This window comes from Natator depressus, chromosome 1 (genome assembly GCF_965152275.1).
Source record: "Natator depressus isolate rNatDep1 chromosome 1, rNatDep2.hap1, whole genome shotgun sequence".
Taxonomy (NCBI): Eukaryota; Metazoa; Chordata; order Testudines; family Cheloniidae; genus Natator; species Natator depressus.
In genome coordinates this window covers 27,872,099-27,885,341 of record NC_134234.1, presented here as the reverse complement: position 1 = coordinate 27,885,341, position 13,243 = coordinate 27,872,099, and positions in this window count along the sequence as shown.

Here is a 13,243-nt window from a genome sequence, read left to right as displayed (position 1 = left end):
GTTTTAAATAAGGATCCACCCGCTCCAGCTTTCACTGAAGTCATTCAAAACTGCCAGTGATTTGAGTGGGAGCAAGATCGTGTTTGTACACTGATTTGAACATAGAAGGCACTATACGTGGATACTTACCATTAAATCTCGGTTACCATATAAAGATACAAACATATTACCCAAAAAGAAGGTAATGTAATTGACACAAACAATCTCAATCCTTAGCCTTACCACTGAGCCTGCTAACCATCCTGGTGGCTAACATGGACAGTTGACGCATGTCAACTAGGATCTTTATTTAGACCAACTCTTTGTGTATAGGTTCTCTGAACATCAGTCACATAAGGATTCTTCATCATTACTAGGGCCCTACCAAACTCACGGTCCATTTTGGTCAATTTCACAGTCATAGGATTTTTAAAATTGTAAATTTCATTATTTTGGCTATTTAACTCTGAGATGTCATGGTGTTGAAATTGTAGGGGTCCTGATCTAAAAAGGCATTGTTATTGTAGGGGGGGTTGTGGTACTGTTACTTCTTACTTCTTCTTACTCCTTACTTCTGCACTGCTGCTGCTGGTGGCGGCTGCCTTCCGTGCTGGGCAGCTGGAGAGCGGCGGCTGCTGGCTGGGAGCCCAGATCTGAAGGCAAAGCCACGGCCAGCAGCAGCGCAGAAGTAAGGGTGGCATGGTATGGTATTGCCAACCTTACTTCTGCAATGCTGCTGGTGGGATGCTGCCTTCAGAGCTGGGCATCTGGCCAACAGCCACTGCTCTCTGGACACCCAGCTCTGAAGGCAGCATAGAAGTAAGGGTGGTAATACTGCAACCCGCCCTAAAATAACCTTGTGACCCCCCTGCAACTCCCTTTTGGGTCAAGACCACCAATTTGAGAAACGCTGGTCTCCCTTGTGAAATCTGTAAAAGGGTAAAAATACACAAAAGGCCATATTTCATGGGGGGGAGACCAGATTTCATGGTCCGTGGTGCGTTTTTCACGGCTATGAATTTGGTAGGGCCCTACTCATTCCTGATCTGACTGGATTGGAAAGACAGCCGTAGAGGTAAAAATCTATTACCAACTTGCTGCACCATCTACTTCCCACTTCTGTGATCCCAGCCATGATAAAGTTATGCTACACAGAGGAAAAGTTTCTTGGGAACAGACCTCTTCCTTAGTTGTTATTAATATACAGTCTTAAAATGCAAATAACATTTATGTGACTGAGTGCTATTGATTATCATCTTAGTTTACTCAGACAAAGTCTGCAATGTCATGGCTTAATCTGCATAAACAATTGGACCTCTCTGAACCTAACTCAAACCTTCACAGACCTGGCCTCCAACCTGATCATGTCTTTCCATATTCTCTTTCTAATTTGCTGTTGATAAAGAAACAAGGCTTGTGGCCTAGAAACTTTACAACTTTCTCTTCTAGTAGGGAACTTGAAAAAGCTAGCCAGGTAATATTACTATTTACAGGGTAGCTCCTTAGAACCCTCATTGTGCTAGGGACTGTAAAGACATAACTAAGAGGTGGCTCCTGCCCTCAAGAGCTTACAGTGTAAGCAAGGTGTCTTACTGCAAATGAAGACTTAAGCAAATATTCCTGGTGCTTTTGTGAACTAAGGGACTTTACATCCACTTATAGCCTGCAATTGCTATTGAAGAATGTCAATCAGTGGACACAAAGAGCTAATTAGACTTGCCAGTCTTGTCACAATCTGCCTAGATGGATGAGCAAGAGGCGGAGAAGCAGGACAGAAGGGGAAGTAGACTGAAAGACTACCAGATGAACCTTATCTGATGGGAGTTTTTTATGCTCTCTCTTGGCTTGTCTGTTTTTCTTCAACCCAAAATGAATCATCCTAACTGTGGAAAATGCTTTGAATGCAGGAGGTTTGCTCTAATTAAGATAACAAACTGCATGGATGTTTGTAGTTTCCTTTAGAAAGCAAAAGAATCCAGGCTTTAAGATCCACATAAGTTGAGGTTAGCATCAATATAAAGCTACACTGGGAGCCAGTTAGGCTGCGTGTTAACTAAAAACCAATATTCATGCGAGAACCCGTCATTCTGATTGCAAGATGAACTCTCTCACCCAATTCTAATGATCAGGTTTGCAGTATTGCCAACCCCAAATCATGACTGGCTTAAAAATCATCAGAGTTAAAACAAAAGCTTTTCACTGCAACCACGAAGACTAGAAATTTACTTTTTAAACAAAATTCAAGTTGGGGGTGTCTCGTAGTCACATGACTCCAGTAGCTGGGGTTTTAGGAAAAAACACCAAATATTGTGAGACTTGCAATAAAATGGTGCATCTTGGTAACACCACACTTGGGGAGAGATCCTGGCATGTTATGTCCTTTCTAGACTCCATGGTTGCCTGTCCCTCGTATGGAAGTTGGATCAGGTCCCTATATGGAGGATAGTTCCCACTAGCAACATTTGCTGCTTCTGCAATCACATGGAACTACCAGCAGAAGGGCATCTGCTTCGAGCACCAATCCTTTCTGCTCTTTTCCTATTGCACAAGACTTACCACCAGCATCCTGGCCTTCTCCATCCTCCCACAATAAGGGGAGAGTACCTTTCGGCCCTAGTAGCCCACAAACTAAAGAAAAAAATGTAAACACTTAAAAACTTTTCCCACACCAGGTATCAAAGCTGACCAGCTAAAACCACATCTAATGCCCTTCTGCCCAGCCCCCAGCTCTGCCTTGCTTTGCCCTATGGGGTACCCCTCCCCACAAACACTAATATGTTTAATGCTTTTATCCCAGTACCACATCAGGGTATGTTGTTGTGCACAGGCCTGTACTCTAAGTTGTCCAAGGTAACAAAAGTCCAACTCAGCCTCTTACATACAATTGTTTATAAAAGTCAGCCACAGTTAAAGACAGCCAGCCTGAATTAGCCCAAACAGAAAGGTCTGCAGATACCACCCAAGGACTGTGATGAGATTATCTGTGGCAAACAAAAGGAGGGTGGAATTGGAAATGGGCCAAAATTGGTGTGTTGGAAATGAGGCCTAACGGTGGATGAAATAATGAGGGGATACGCCATTCTACCCACCACCCCCTTTTAAGGGCTTTACAAAAAAGAGACTTTGGAGAGAATTGTGATGCCAGGAGCAGGATGGTTGGACTGGAAGGAATGAGTTTTACCACCATGGCAGTCACCATCTCCTGGGACCCTGGGCAGAGGTGTCATTTCAGATAAATCTGGGGGTTGGGGCGAAGCTGCATCAGCATAAAACATTTTATGTGAATAAATTGTATCCTGCAGAGTCTCCTCCACCCACCCACCCCAACCTCCCCCACAAAAGTGGAAGATATAATGGAGCACACAGACTTATGAACAGTCTGGGAGGAGACAACTGCCCCCCCTTGCTTCATAGCAAATGACGCCCCAACCCCAGAATCCGTTGTAACACCATTGGGCCTTTATCGTCCTGATCTGAAAAGGCGTTCTGGTTACACTGGGCCAGAGAGTGAGACCCAGATGACACAGTCACCTCCACCAGTTTTGGCTAAGTCCTGAACAACACCTGGAATGTGAGACTTGGGTTCCTGCCAGCCCCCCTCCCTCATGTGTCCTTTTCCTTCCCCACCTTATTCCTTCTATCATAGAATCATAGAATATCAGGGTTGGAAGGGACCTCAGAGGGTCATCTAGTCCAACCCCCTGCTCAAAGCAGGACACTGTTTATGAGGAGTCTGGCTTAGCCAGCCAAGAAAACTGCATCTTTTGCAACACTCCTGTGAGCCCATGACCAGAGAGGCAGCTAAAAGCACCACATTTGACAGCCTGATGCAAGTTTGCCAGATCTTGGGGTGTCTGAAAAGACCATACGCTGTACCCAGGCTTCTCCACCCTGAGGTTACAATTTAGAACTACAAGTCAGCTCCAAAGGTGGAAGCTGCATTTTCTATCTTTAGTGTTCTTTTCTCTCCCCTGCACAGGCGCTGGCTTCCTCCTTTCCCCGGGGGTGCTGAACCCCCGCTCAGCCCCAGGCCCCACCCCCACTCCACCCCTTCCCCCAAGTTCAAGCTCCCACCCTGCCTCTTCCCACCCCCGCTCCGCCCCCACCCCTTCCCACTCAGTTCTGTCCCCTCCACCAAGCGTGCCCCGTCCTGGCTCCTCCCTCTCCCCCCAGGGCCTCCTGCACGCTGCTGAACAGCTGATCGCGGAGGGCAGAAGGCCCTGGGAGGGAGCAGGAGGAGTTGATTGGTGGGGCCGCCAACAGGCGGGAGGCCCTTGGGGGAGGGGGAGGAGGAGGGGGAGGAGCTGGCTGCCGGTGAGTGCTGAGCACCCACGGAGTTGGCGTCTATACTCCCCGGCCTTTTGTGTGCGTTTGTCTTCAAGGAAGCAGGATCAGACTTAACAACAGCTCCAGCCTATCGCAATTAATTTTTTCTCTTTTCCTTCTAGAAAGGATCATTATTACCATCTTTAGCACCCTTGAACATACTGTCAAATGGCGGTTTCCTTATATACAGTGGCTACAACTACAGGGAAAGCCAATAAAGGATGCTGTTAAAATGAAAGCCTGACTTAATATTTTACATTTAAAATGCTTTTGCTGTTTTTCCCTCTTATTCTGTATATGTAATGAGGTAATAAAGATTTTAATGAAGTATTCACCATGGAACTAACAGGCCAAGATTGCTGTACTCAAAACCCCGAACCTTGTTTAACTGTTTAGTGCTGTACAGTGACAGGGTCATGTTAACACCTTTGACTCTCTGAGCCCATTTGCTTCACCAAAATTAACTCAACAGTGGCAACTGAGCTTTGTCTCTGTATGTGTTGCTAACAATAACCCCAGTGCCCCTATGAAATTGGGATATCCGCTCCTTTACCCTGGCCCAGGCTAGGCTCCATCACAAATTCTTCCATCAACTCTTGTCTTAACTTCCTCGGCAAACGTACACACCACTTCTGGAGACATTGACTATTCCCCCAATCAGTATAAAAGGTGTTGGGGCAAGTTGTGAGGAATAAGACTCTACACCAACTCTTGGGCTGTGCATCCAGCAGTGGGCTACAAAGGGCTACATTTGCTTGGAATAAGCACTCATCTCTTTGGGGAAGGGGCTAGGTAGAAAGAACCATTAGCATGCTAGCACTGTGGTTTGGAGGTAAAACAGGGGCTGGCCTTGTAGTAGAAATCTGCTTGTTCTCACTGCAGTTCCATAATAGTTGCAGGGAGAACTGCAAACATGGAATTACCATGTCAGATTACAGCTATATTCAGAACACACACAGAACTTCAAATTCATTAATTTTACAATGTTGGGTAAAAGCATCGTTACCCCTGTTTTACAGATAGGGAACCCAGGGCAAAGTGAGATTAAGTGGCGTGGTGGTCACAGAACTAAGTGATGACACAAGCAGGACTAGAATTCAGCTCCCCGGCCAGTATCCATTTCACTGGACCACTCTGTGGCACATTTAGCTGGAAGGCAAGAAGAATGGCAGCCGGTATCAAGTGGAGTGCCCCAAGCGTCGGTCCTCAGGCCGGTTTTGTTCAATATCTTCATTAATGATCTGGAGGATGGTGTGGATTGCACCCTCAGCAAGTTTGCAGATGACACTTGTTAGGGGACCCAGAAGGATGGGGGGTGGCTGAGGAGCCCACCCTCCTTGGTATATGGGTAGTGGAAGAAGGTCCCTGCCCATGGGGACTGAATGCCTTCCAGGGAAAGGAGGCACTTCAGTCCGCTTGTGAGAGGTTTGAAGTAAGGGCAGCATTATGGGAAGCTGCCAGGAATCTTTCAAGTTTGGTGCTGCTTCAGCAAGGGCTGCTGAAGGGTTGTAAATTAGTTAGGGGTAGTGAAAGATGATTTGGCACAAAAGGGTTTATAGTCAAAAGCAGAGTTAACAGACCACCTTTAGAGACTGGATCTGGGACTTGGTCCTGGGGGAGTGGGAAAAAAAAAAAGTTTCAAAGTGCAACCTGCCTTTCCACACTCTTTTGTTTTTCTGAAGTTTTAATGGAGGGTACTTTGGATACTTATGTGAGATGTCAAGAAGGAAGTTTTTGTTTAATGATAAAACCCAGTTCTATAAATGTAACTGTATGTGCAACTCTGTGCAGTCACATTGGATGGAAGCTTGGTAATTTAAATTATCCAAGGGGGTCAGGTCAAGTGGCTACTCCCACCACTGTGCTTCTGGCCCCAGAAGCCTTTACAGCTATTCTGAGGGAAAATGGGCCCTTTTCCCACAGAAATGGTCTATAGGGGACTGCTGCAGGCAGCAGGTGGAGAGAGAATCTGATTCAAATGATTTGACTTTGGGGTAATGTAATCAAAATCACTAAAGGATGGAAGGGGTTTCTATTGGAACTTAACTTGGCTGCCCCTGGTTGTGTCTAGTTGTACAAGATGGAAATGTAATCAGGGTACAGTTGTGTAAAAGAGTAATCACAGTGCAAAGGATGTTAGGCAAAAGAGAATTTTGTGTGTGTGCATGGGAAAAAGAAAAGGAAAAGGGGAGGGATGATGGGAACACTGAGCCTTGGGGTGTCTCTGGGGGATCAGATTGTTGCTTTGGTGGGGGTGCATGAAAACTCTATGGGCATAGGGGAGGCAGTTACACCTTGTGTAAAATTAATTTGGCTAATATGATGTTATGGAGGTTAAACTATATGGAAGGAATGTGCATATTCCCAGGACGTGTGCAGTGTATAATGGAGAAGGGGTAAAAGAAATGCAAATAAAACATGGTACTTAATTAAAATCCTATTAGGGCTCCAAAAGGGGCCACAATAGGTTGTGCTTTCTTTTTCAGATCTGTGTGTGTTTTGGAGCAGGAGATGAAAGTGGAAAGTAATCAGAACTCTGGTGGAAGTAAAATGTTTCCCTTTTAAGACAGTGTCTGAGCTGCTAACAGCTTTGGATCCAGAAGCAAGCTAGTAAGCCTCTGTGTAAATGCAAATTACCTAGCTGATGGGCACAAAGGAGCTGCAAATAATCAATACATCTGATCAGCAAACAGGCTACTAGAAGACTTAGATTATGGCCCTCCAAAGAAAGGGAGGTGAAAAAACAAGTCAAGCCTGAAAATAAGGGGGACAGGTTAACCTTAAGGGGTGTGTGTGTGTGTGTGTACAGTGCTAAAATCTGAAGCTGTGTCTCAGCTATTACCTGAGAATAAACTTAAAGCTTGGTACAGCAGAGAAACTATTGCAAACTTGGTCTGTTGTACAAGAGAGGAAACTGAGGTACACCATCTCATGAATTTCATAAATGACCAGTGAGTGAGGTAATTCACTAGCCTAACTATAGAACAAAATAAGGACAGCCTGGAGGTAATTCTTCTGTTTATCCTGCAATTAGCAAGGAAATTTGTAAAAGAAAGTGGTATTATTATTAAGCAATAGTCTGTCCCCACCATGGGGACAGAAATTGTTTCTTTTGTTTTTCAGACACTCTACAAGCAAGCTGGCGCCAGCGGGGAAAAATAACCCAGAATACCATGGATCTGTGTTTTGTGTTTGTCTGTGGTGTTTGTCTTGTTGCTAGCATTGCTGTGTTTGAATGAACAGAAAATCTCATGACATGGGTGGGGGATGGCTTCAAAAGGCTGACCCTGGTGGGAAGATGTGTATGGGAATGCAAAATGCTCAACTAGGAGGCCAGCATCTGTGTAAGAGCTACCATGGTACCTGGAAATGGAATGGCAACTAAGGTGGCCCCCACAAGCCATATGGAACTAATGAGAAGGGGAGGAGCTCACTGGGAATCAATGGAGGGGTGTGTAAAATAGTGTAAATCAACAGAAGATGTTTGGATGTGCCCCTCTCCTGTGACTATAGAGGAGCCTATGCAAGGGGTGGACAATTGGGTGTACTGTGTATAAGGTGTTTTGCTGAGAATGTACATATTACTGGGGGCACAATTACACCAGCCCATAACCAAACTACACACATCTACATGCTGCTATATGGACTTTGGTGCACAAATGGATCTGTGAATCTTATTGCTGTGAATAAGCCAGGGCTTACTGCCTGATTCCACACCAAGTGGTCAAGCTGGTTTGGACAATATCCCATTTCTCTGTGAACATTCAATGGACTTATGATATGGACAAAAGCAAGCAAAACCTCCAGGGGCAGCTTGTTGCAACTGCCAGCAACTGGACACATCAGATCGTGACCCTGTCGAAGGGGAAGAGGCAGTGTTTTGGGGGTGTCTCGAATGTTGGACCATACTGCAGTGGTCAGGACTCAGTGCTGCTGTGGATTTTGTATTGTTAACTGTACTTGTGTTACGTTGCATAGGGAGATAACCTATAAGGAATGTAATAAGCCCTCCAAACCCTACAGTGTACTAGACAACCTGGACTCAGCCTTCTCGGGCCCACTATAATGGGAAGTCTGGAACACTAATTGGAATAGGTGTGGTATGCCCGTACGAGAGAAGGTGCAGGGCACTATACTACACAAGGGGCAGTGGGACAAATGGAATATCGACACCTTCCACCTTGATGCCTGGGCCCTATCAGGAAATGTGTCGCCATATGTCCTATGCTTTTCCAGGGATACCTGGGCAGGAGGATCCCAAAAGAAAAAGAAGAAAAAAAAAAAAAGGGGGGGGGGTGGAGTGTTAGGATATAGATATTCAGGCCTGTCTGTAAAGGCCTATACTCTAAGAATTTAGGTGTATTCTTATCACTTGGCTAGTTATAGAGGTACAAAAGAGAATCAAAATCACTGTCTGCCGGTGTAAGGGCCTTTTCTTACTGTGACAGTCTGAGGCCCTGTGCTTAGGCTAAGGCCTTTGGCTAAGCAGCAGAGGCAGCCATAAGCTAGGAAGCGACAGGTCACATCCTCACATTCCAAACTAGTCACATTGAAAGAAGGTGCTATTGGGCTGTTAGGAATACAATCCTGTCCTGATAATGCCTATCACCTCCAGAGAAAGGGAAGTGCCTAGAAAATGTAAAAGGAAACAGCATCCTTTCTGGCACGAACTCACTTATCAATACTGGGATGTGAAATCCTCACTTCTGTATTGTTTTGTCATTATAGTTCCCACTTTGTTATTGTTTGTCTGTATAATCTCTGTCTGGTTCTGTGATTGTTCCTGTCTGCTGTATAATTAATTTTGCTGGGTGTAAACTAATTAAGGTGGTGGGATATAATTGGTTACATAATCATGTTACAATATGTTAGGATTGGTTAGTTAAATTTCAGGAAAATGATTGGTTAAGGTATAGCTAAGCCGAACTCAAGTTTTACTATATAATCTGTAGTCAATGACGAAGTGAGTGGGTGTGTGTGGGAGAGATGGGAACAGGGAATGGGGGTGGAGAAATTGGAATCATGTTTTGCTAAAGACGGGAGATGGGAACAGGGAATAGGGGTAAGGAAATTGCAATCACGTTTTGCTAAGGGCAGGAATGGGAACAGGGACACAGGTATAAGGCTCTGTGGTGTCAGAGCTGGGAAGGAGGACACTAAGGAAGGAAACTGGAATCATGCTTGCTGGAAGTTCACCCCAATAAACATCGAATTGTTTGCACCTTTGGACTTCGGGTATTGTTGCTCTCTGTTCATGCGAGAAGGACCAGGGAAGTAAGTGGGTGAAGGAATAAGCCCCCTAACAACACTAAACTTGGAGGAGAGGTAGATATGCTGGAGGGTAGGGATAGGATACAGAGGGACCAAGACAAATTAGAATATTGGGCCAAAAGAAATCTGATGAGGTTCAACAAGGACAAGTGCAGAGTCCTGCACTTAGGACAGAAGAATCCCATGCACTGCTACAGACGAGGGACCGAATGGCTAGACAGCAGTTCTGCAGAAAAGGACCTAGGGGTTACAGTGGACGAGAAGCTGGATATGAGTCAACAGTGTGCCCTTGTTGCCAAGAAGGCCAATGGCATTTTGGGATGTATAAGTAGGGGCATTGCCAGCAGATCGAGGGACGTGATCATTCCCCTCTATTTGACATTGGTGAGGCCTCATCTGGAGTACTGTGTCCAGTTTTGGGCCCCACACTACAAGAAGGATGTGGAAAAATTGGAAACAGCGGAGGGCAACAAAAATCATTAGGGGACTGGAACACATGAGTTATGAGGAGAGGCTGACGGAACTGGGATTGCTTAGTCTGCAGAAGAGAAGAATGAGGGGGGATTTGATAGCTGCTATCAACTACCTGAAAGGGGGTTCCAAAGAGGATGGATCCAAAGAGGATGTTCTCAGTGGTAGCAGATGACAGAACGAGCAGCAATGGTCTCAAGTTGCAGTGGAGGAGGTTTAGGTTGGATATTAGGAAAAACTTTTTCACTAGGAGGGTGGTGAAACACTGGAATGCGTTACCTAGGGAGGTGGTGGAATCTCCTTCCTTATAAGTTTTTAAGGTCAGGCTTGACAAAGCCCTGGCTTGGATGATTCAGTTGGGGATTGGTCCTGCTTTGAGCAGGGAGTTGGACTAGATGAGCTCCTGAGGTCCCTTCCAACCCTGATATTCTATGATTCTATGAATGCCTTTTAATAAAATATGATTATGTCTATTGCTGGCTACCAAGTTGTTCTCCTTTTGCTGTTGTTCCACTTCCATATCCTATTTGAAAGAAGAAAAAAAAAGGACATCCAGGACTTTAAACATTTAACCTACTGATGACATCATACTGGGATAGTCATAACTTCCCAAGGACAGAATTGAAATTTCAGCTCAGCATACTTTTACACAGAACACTACTGAAGGTTTTCGGGAGCCACAATCTCCACTAAGTTAACACAACCTTAAAACCTAAACCTCTTAAGCAATGTAAAGATCTGAATTCACTTGACACACCTGGCATATTTCAGGCCTACAAACTTGCTATACATTTTATGCTGCTGGTATAAGCAGAGGGAAGTGGGGGTTTTCCACTTATGAAGACCCAACTGTAAATTGGGTCTGTAAATTACAAAGATACAATCACTTGCAACACTCTTTAATGCTTATATCACACTTCCCATTTTCAAAGCATTGTACAGATATTAATCAGTCCCCAGAACACCCCCTGAGGAAGGTGGTGAGTGTTGTTATTCCCATTTACAGATGGGGAAACTGAGGTGCAGAATGATTTAGGGACTCACTCTGGACTTCATATTAAGCCAGAAAAAGTGAACTCTTAAGGTGCTCAGGTACCATGCTGATGCACCTGGTCTAAAAATTTAGAGATGAAAGATACTCGCTGGAATCACAGGTTCAAATCACACTATGATCAATTTGGTCTCTCACTTTTCTGCGGTATCATGGGTATAGGTCCAATCTTAAAAGCCTTTATTGTTTAGCCCAGACTTGAAGAAGAGCTCTGTGGAACTTGAAAGCTTGTCTCTTTCACCAATAGAAGTTGGTCCAATAAAAGTTATTTACCTGACTCACCTTGTCTCCCCCATTTATTCAGGTGAGCAGTCCCTTTGAAATCAATTGGAGTAGTCACATGGGTGAGAGTATGCCGGATCAGGCCCAAACAGAGAACCTGGCAGCTTTACTGGGTGTGATGTTTTCTTGGGAAACTTTGAAAACTGAGAACCTATCAGCTTTGCACAAACAGTAAAGATCTTGTATCTCACCTTCCAAGAATGGGTGGGGTGGGATCTACTGCCCTTAGCCAAATTCAATCTCTCTCCCTCTACAAGCCAGTTGCTTTATTGCATTTCAATGGTGATTGATTATAGAGATTAGATAAATAGTAAAGCTCTTGGGGATAAATGGTGCTCTATAAATGTAAAACATAATTAAGAAAGTAAGGCCATTGTTTTCTGATTTGAATTTTAAAACACACTAATTTATTTATAGCTGGTTTTAATTAAAGTGAATTTAAATCTTCATATCTTCAGCTGTTAATTAAAACCCTGACTCAGAGATTTTGGAGGAGGCAGGGATTTCGCAGATTATGGTTTGAACAGTATAAAATACCAAGACTCCTAGCTCTCTTTTGTAATATCTATTTTTCCATTGCTATGACAGCACAGTTCTTGAAATACTATTTAATATTTTGGGATATCAAGGTTTTTAACTATTGTAGAGCAGAGACATGGTGATCATTAAATTGAAATTGAATATTCAGGCTGATCTGAAAGTAAACATCAGTTCAACTGCAATTAGGAGCCTAAGTGACCTAGGAGCACAAGTCCTATTGAAAGTCAGTAGGACTTATACATCTAAGTGATTTAGGTGCTTTTGAAAAATCTCACCCCATACTGACTAGGACACTCACTTGTGCCAGCCAAGTCTTCTGTTCTATACCTCAGGACACAAGCTTATCTTTAGCTTTAAACCATCTATCATCTATTATTTTATATTACATGCACTAGCCCTTGAAAGCAATATGATGTTTAATTACATGTGGGGAAAACTGGCTCACAAACTTGAACTAGTTTTCTGAATGCAGTATTACTTTAAGCTTTTTTTTTTTTTTTTTTCAGATTATTCACAAATAGAGATGGAAATAGGGTGGGGAAATTGTCAGAGAATATTCGTTCAGGTTTCAAAGTGAATTTAAACTGACTTTTTCCCTTCCACAAACATTTCATCCCGTGACAATTAAAAAGACAGACGTTGGAAGGACAGTCTGATCCCTTCTGCTCAGGACAAGCACATTAGCAGTGCAGGCTGGGGAAACCTTGTCTTGCTATATCTCTTCTGGGGACAGAGGACTGGAGTCTCTGAAGACTTGATGCAAAGCCCATTGAGATCATTGCAAAGACTCCCATTGATGTCTATGTGCCTTGGATCAGGCCCTCAGTCTGGTACTTTATTCAAGTACCACATTCAAGATAATCATTTGTAAATTCTTTGATGTCTTATTTTGAATTCATTTTGTGCATATTTCATAGTCTGTGTCATTTCCCAGCTGATGGGGGGCTGGATTCTGCTGTCATTTAAGTCATTAGCAAAGCTCCCACTGACTTTAATAACAGCAGGATTTAGGCCTTAGCCAAGAAATGTCTCTTCTCCTTGTCCTATCTACTGATGCAGGACTGGCTATTTTTTCACTGAGGGCGGAGTCTGAAAAGAGGGTGAGAGTTTGAAGGGAAAGAGCATATTTCTCTTGGTGCCAGTCTGGGGCATGCTGAGTGCACGTCAGCTTTTGGATCATGTAATCATTCCTATCACTTTGGGAGACCACTGTTATTTCTTCCTTTGGGTTCTTACAACTCAGCAGGAATTCAAAGTGAGCTAATTCACCACAATAGGGCATTTGTATATAAAAAACAAAACAAAACCCCTGAATGCTTTTCC